Genomic DNA, 7,065 nt, shown 5'->3' with positions numbered 1-7,065 from the left:
AGTGTGCCTAAGGATGCTGCGACAATTCAGTGGGGGAAAGGGTCCTTTCAACCAATGGAGCTGGATGACTGGATATTCACATGTAAAAGAATCAAATTAGAACCCATCTCACACCATATTATAGATTAACTCAAAAGAAATTGTAGACCTAAATGTAAGAGCCAAAATTAAAAAACTCTTAGAAGAAAGTATAACAGTTAATTTCTATGACCTTAAGTTAAGCAAAGACTTTTTTAGATATGACACCAACATTATAAGAAACAAAGAAAAAGTTGATAAATTGGTGCCATCAAGAAAATGAAAAGATAATCTACAGAAAATATTTACAAATCATACCAGATACGCATCTAGTATCTACAACACATGAAGAACTCTGACAGTGGAACCACACAGAGACAACCCAATGACAAAATTACCCTGAACAGACATTTTTCCAAAGAAGATATGCAGATGACCAATAAGCACAAGAGAAGATGGCACAACACTGTGAGTCATTGCCGAAATCAAAATCAAAACCATTATGACTTCACACCCACTGAGATGACTACAATTTTAAAAATAGATACTAATAAGTATTGATGAGGATGTGGAGAGACTGGAGCATTTTCGAAGAGTTTGTCATTTCCTCAAAATGGTAAATGCAGAGTTATTACATATTCCATAAATCCTAATCCTCAGCATTCACCCCAAAGAACTGAAGACATATGTTGACACAAAAAATGTATATGTAGATAGTCACAGTAACATTATTCATAATAGCCAAAAAAATGGAACGGCCAAAATGCCCAACAACTGATGAATGGATGAACAAATGTAGTATATTTCTATAATAGAATATCATTTAGCTATAAAAAAGAATAAAGTACTGATATATGCTACAACATGAAAGAACCTTGAAAACACCACACTAAGTGAGATAAACCAGACATAAAAGACCAGATAGTGCAGGATTCTGTTTACATGAAGTGTCCAAGGAGAGGCAAATCTATGAAGACAGAAAATAGACTAGTGGTTGCCAGGGCTACAGGGCAATTAGGAAGTGACTACTAACGGGTACAGTTTTCTTTTCAGCAAGAACATTTCATCTTATGAAACGTTCTAAAATTGATTGTGGTGCTGGTTGCACAACTCTGAATATACTAAAAACCATTGAATTGCATTCTTTACCTAGGTGAGTTGTATGGTATGTGAATTATATCTTAATAAAGGTGTTATATAGGAAGAGAAAAAGGAAAAGAGAGGAGAGAGGCAGGAAAAAAGGAAGGGAAGAAGGAAGGAAGGGAGGGAGGGAGGAAGGGAAGGAGGGAGGGAGGGAGGGAGAGAGGGAGGAAGGGAAGGAGGGAGGGAAGGCAGGCAGGCTAAAGCGTGCGGGCCTGGAGATAGGGCTTGTAGGAGATGAGATCACTATGGCAGAGGGTAGGTAGGAGCAAAAGCAGAAGCAGTTGCCACATTATGGAAGGACTTTCAGGTCATAATTCAGTTTGGCTTTTATTTTCATTGCTATGGGAAGCCACGGGAGGCTTTCAAGCAAAAGGCTGATATGATCTGATGGTAAAAAATAACTCTGGCTCTTGCTTGGGGAAGGGTGGCCAGCCTGGATGTGGGGAACTCGAGTTATTCGAGGGTGCACGTGAGACATTCAGCGTTATGGACTGGGTTATTGTAGGGGCTGCCATCTACAACAAGTGGACTTCATTTTGTCTCCACCTTTGACCTATCCTCACTTCCTCCTACACCCCCTTCAGCAGATAATTTGATAAGGTTAGCCAGGACCACTCCCAGATAGTCAGCCTATTCTGTATGCTTGCTTTAGAAATGGAACTAGTCTGCTCCATTTAAGAGCTTCCATTTCTTGGTTTAGAAATGGAACTAGTCTGCTCCTTTTAAGAACCCTTTTTGAGGCAGGAGCAGGAAGAGCATGTGGAGAATGGAATTGTGGCTTTTCCCAAACAACAGCAGAAGAAAGGTCATCGTCACAGCTCTCAATGCAAGTAGAATGTGCCCAACTGAGGTTTTGAGGTGAGAAAGACCAAAAATGAAAAAAATAGATTTTTCTTGATTTTTGAGTTTTAGACAGGAAGTCACAGAGCACATTCATAGTGTTTAGAAGCGGACTGCAAGGATGGAAGGGAAACACACAGCTCGTTCTCATCACCTCTAGGTTAATCTGGAGATTAATCGCTAACACTCCTGTAACACACTCCACCCTGAGCAGTGGCTGGTTCCCCAGGAGCATCTGAATTCCTGCTTCTGAAGAGCTGATGAATGGTGTCGCCTGGACAGTGTCATGTGATGTGGTCGGTCTATCTTCGTCTGAAACACCAGCCGAGGGGTATTCTTCTCACCCAAGTGCATAGCAACTCCCTTCTGGGAAAAGATCCAGGTGTGGTGGGTCCTGAGGCTTACCCAGTTCTGGAGACGTTTTATAAGGGAAAGAGAGCAAAATTACAAATACAAACTTAGGTATGAAATGAGTATTTACAAAATTTAAAATGTTGACACCCACCACCGACACTGTAAAACCATTAAAATAACAATATTTTACCTATTAACTAACTATCTGAGATAGCCTGTTTGTATTTAATACACTTTTTATTTAATTTATTGGGGTAACATTAGTCCACAAAACCACCCAGGTTTCAAGTGTACAACTCAATAAGACATCATTTGCACCCTGCATCCTGAGCCCATCGCCCCGAGCAAAGTCTCTTTCTGTCCTCATCCTCCCTCTCTTTGCCCTTCCCCCACCTTCCCCCATCCCCTTTCCCTCTGGCAATCACCACACTGTTGTCTGTGTCTGGGTAGATAACCTGAAAATGCTATTTTTCTATACAGTTTTGATTGCATACTCTTTTACCTCTCCATGTGACAATAGTATTATAAAGGGGTTATTTATAGAAAATAGGAAGATAATCCTGTCTTTCCTTTTGCATGATTATTTTTTTCTTAATGTGGTGGTTTAGAAAGATTGCTTTCCACTTCAGGGTGTGGGGTGAGTTCTTCATGACCAGTGCTTTGGTGATCTTCACTAGGTCCCTAGTTAATAACTCTCAGGTATTGTTCGTGTGTGTGTGTCTGTGTGTCTGTCTGTCTGTCTAGCCATCCATCTTGCTATCTGTCTTAGTCAATATATAAATATAGTTTCTACTAAATGAAAAATACTTAAATTACTAAGGTTATGGTTCTGGTGCTTAAATGGTTAGGACATTAGTCAGGATTAACAGTTTGTCTACTGTTACAAAAGTCCAAAGCATAGTAGTATAACTGGGTACAAAGCGAGTGTCCCCAGAATATGGAAGAAATTCCACACAGCCCATGACTGGGGCAAGGGGAGTGGATGATACAACTTCAGATACTTTGCATATCAAAAGGCAAGTTAATAGCTGTGCTGCCATCCAGGGAAAAGGGCGTATGTGACTTTCGAAATGTACAGTGACTCATGACATAGCAGGGGCGTACGCAGCACCTGCACGAGAGGCAGGGAGTTATGGTGTCCCTGTGTCCCTGAGAACTCTTGCCCCGACTAAAGATGGCAGCTAAAAGAAGGTAAAAGATGCAGGGGAACTGGCAAAAGTAGCACATTGTAGGAGGGGCCGGATATGAGGTCACATAGGAAGTTCTCGGTCAGTATTTAAAATGAGGGCAGGCTGAGAGAGAAGCAGGCAGCCTTGAGGACGGAGCCAGGGGATTTTTGGGCCATGAGGTCTGAAAGAGAAAGCAGCAAGCAGCTATGCAGTTGGCAGTGAAGTGGTCCACCATGAGGGCTGATGTGGAAGGTGGAAGCCATGCTGGACTAGAGTTAGGATTATGCCATGTGGCCTGGGGTAGTGAGGAAGGCAACCATGCGGGCTGAGGAAAGGGTGTAAGGAGAGAGCTGATGGAGTTGTACGGGGACCTGGCAAACCAAGCACAGATTCGTGAGAGGTGCTTGGAGCTGAACTGAACTCTGACCAGGAATGTAGACTTCTGCTTTTCTGAAGGACTTAAGGAGAGTCCATTCTCTTGGGGCATGTGCCTCCCTGAATTCCACCATGATCCAGTGTAACATGGTACAGGCTTTCCTGAACTGGTACACGGAGGCTGAGGACAACGTACCCCAGATCCTGAGGGAGAGAGGATGGTGACTCCGAAACCCACAAGTGAACATTCCAGAGGGGTAGAGACCTGTTTGTGTAGCCAGCTTAAGAACAGTTAAGGATATGGCGAACTTTGGGGCGTGGTTTTGGTTTATAGCCTGGTGGGGGAAGAGGGAAGTGCTGGGTCTCATGGGAGAACAGGACTCCAAGCAGGAGTACCCCTAGCCCCCCCAAGGCTGGGATACTGTAAATAAAACCCATTTCCTTCAACACTAACTGTTGGGTCATGCATCAAGGAAACACATGGACAGGCCCCAGTTTGCTTGGCTACAGTAACTTAAACGAGTAGAAGTTTATCTTTCTGTCATGTAACAGTTGAAGCATAAATATTCCAAGGTTAATGTGGTGGCTTCATGATATTGAAACTCCAAGTTTCTTCCATCTTGATTTCCTATTATCCTCAATGGAAGACTTCTACCTCATGATTAAATATGACTGCTCAGGTCCTGCCATCATGTCTGCATCCCAGGAAGAAGGAAGACATGGACCAGAAATAGCACACATTGTTTCTGCCCAAATTACTTTGGCCCACATCCCATCAGTCAAAATTTATTCCTTACCTCACCTAAGTACACAGGATGCTGGAAAGCGTAATCTAGTGAACCAGTTGTGGGTCTGGCTAAAACTCAGAATCCATATTATCAAAGGAGAAGGGAAAGCTGGTTCTTAGGGCACAGCCAGCAATTCTGCCGTGGGGACCAAACCAGGTCAGTAGGACCTCGTGTAGAACTCTGCCTTGATAAGGCTTATGTCTCATTGAATGCATTCCATTTTGTATTCATATCAGTAATTTCATTAATTTTCTGTAACTTTTAAGAACACAAGGGATTTACTGGTGTCTAATGTAAATATTTGCAGAGGGATTTTTTTTGAGCAGAGAAGCTAAAAACTCAGTGGATGACCAAGTCAATCTACATTCTTTCTCCTACCTAGGGTGTGAGCATAAAAGAGTGAAAAGCTATGCACAAGACCCTGGTTCCTCAACCTCAGAGTACTGACATTTGCTGCCAAAGAATTCTTCATTCCAAGGAACTGTCCTTTGCATTGTAGAATGTTTAGCAGTATCCATGGACTTTACCCACCACGTTCCAGTAGGAATACCCCTCTCCCCCAATATGATGATAAAAAGTATCTCCATACATTGCCAAATATCCTCTGGAGTGTAAGATCGACCCCAGGTTGAAAACTATTGTTCCAGGTGTATGACTTTCATTTGCAGAGAGAAAGTAAAGTGGTTCAAGTAAAATAGCTCACAGCAGGACCTCATTCTTTACTACCCAGCGTCCCAGGAGCTGTTGGGCTGAGCCCTCATCGTAGCCCAGGAGATTTTCTTTATTATCTATCTAACTGCATCCTTTGAGATGAACACTATCACTTGCGTTCTGTAGACCTGCCCAAGAGAACACACCACCTGGACTCCCACGGTTCATCACATGAGGCTTCAATGGACTGAATCTTTTTCTATCAGCGATTTAGTAAATTCACTTGAAGATGGAAGGGATCATTTCTGTGTAATGCTAGAAACAGCAGGACCACATCTTCTTTTCCAGCCCCCCACTGGCCGCATTCAAACGTAGCTGTTGACTTTGACATGAATGCAATAATACACTGTAGCTACGAAGAGCACCCCCTTGAAGCAAATGGAAAGCCTGGCACCATTTTCCCACCTTGTTTGCTGTGTCCTGGATGGCTGGGTCGGGTTACATCACAGAGTGTATAGGTATCAGCACTAAAGATTCCAGCAACTCATAAAACAGAGCGCTCAACATCCTGGTCAATGCAAGGCTGGCCCACGAGCATAATATAACCTACAAGTTCATGTCCAAGCTCCATGAGTAAAACAAATGCTACAAAGTTCCTAGGTCAAAATGACTCTAAAACCACCAGTTAATTTCATAATATAATCAATCAATGAAAATCCATCAAATGAGTTGTTTAGGAAATTATCATATATAAGCCCTACAGTGGAACTACTGAATTTTTCTGTCTTCAGTGAAGAAGCTGTGCCTTGTGAAGACTACAGGCACAAAGAATGACCAAACTGGGGGCTCAACAAGTCATCAGGCCAGCACCCTGCCTGTGGTCAGGTTGAGACGTCACCTATTTTTAGTAAACTTGAGTAGCGGGAATTGAACTGCCTTCCTCTGAAGTCTGTCCCAGGGTCCAATTAGGAAATGCTTTCGTATTCATAACCACCATTGTGCTGCAATCTAAGCCCATTTCCTATAATTTGCTCCTCCGTGGAGATGGAAAACAGCTGGCCATTTTTCTCCTTGTGATAATCTTTTTTGTTCAAAGCACACTCAGTTCTCTTTTCCATGTTAAAAAACCCAAACTCCTTTAGCCTGTTTTCAGAACACTCTTTTATTTTCCATATTTTGTTGTGGCTTTTTTATGAATTTCACCATGTCCTTTTTAAAAATTGCATTTATTTTTAGGCAGAGGGGAAGGGAGGAAGAAAGAGAGGGAGAGAAACACAGATGTACGAGAGAAAAACCAAGTGGTTGCCTCTCGCATACCTTAACCGAGGCCTGGCCCACAGCCCAGGCACGTGCCCCAACAGGGAATTGAACTGGCGACCTTTCGGTCTGCAGGATGTTGCCGAACCCACTAAGCCACACCGGCCAGGGCTCCATGTCTCTTTTAAAGTGTAAAGCCCACCCTGGCCGGTGTGGCTCAGGTCAGGGCATATGCAAGAGGCAACTGATGGATGTTTCTCACAGGGATGTTTCTCTCCTTCTCTCCCCCTCCCTTCCCTCCCTCTAAAAGCAGTAAAAGTGTCCTTGGGTGAGCATAAAAAATAAGGTGTAAAGCCCCACACCGTGGTGATTTAAAAGGCCTCGCTCGATCTGAGGAGCCCTGAAGGATTCTGTCTCAATCTTTGTATCTCCTGTTCTCAACCACAGGCCGTGCTTACCTTCGGGTCCCC

This window comes from Artibeus jamaicensis, unplaced genomic scaffold (assembly GCF_021234435.1).
Source record: "Artibeus jamaicensis isolate MK-2021 breed Jamaican fruit bat unplaced genomic scaffold, CSHL_Jam_final contig_233, whole genome shotgun sequence".
Classification (NCBI taxonomy): Eukaryota; Metazoa; Chordata; class Mammalia; order Chiroptera; family Phyllostomidae; genus Artibeus; species Artibeus jamaicensis.
The sequence above is the reverse complement of the archived record's forward strand: the minus strand, read 5'-3'. Positions refer to the sequence as shown.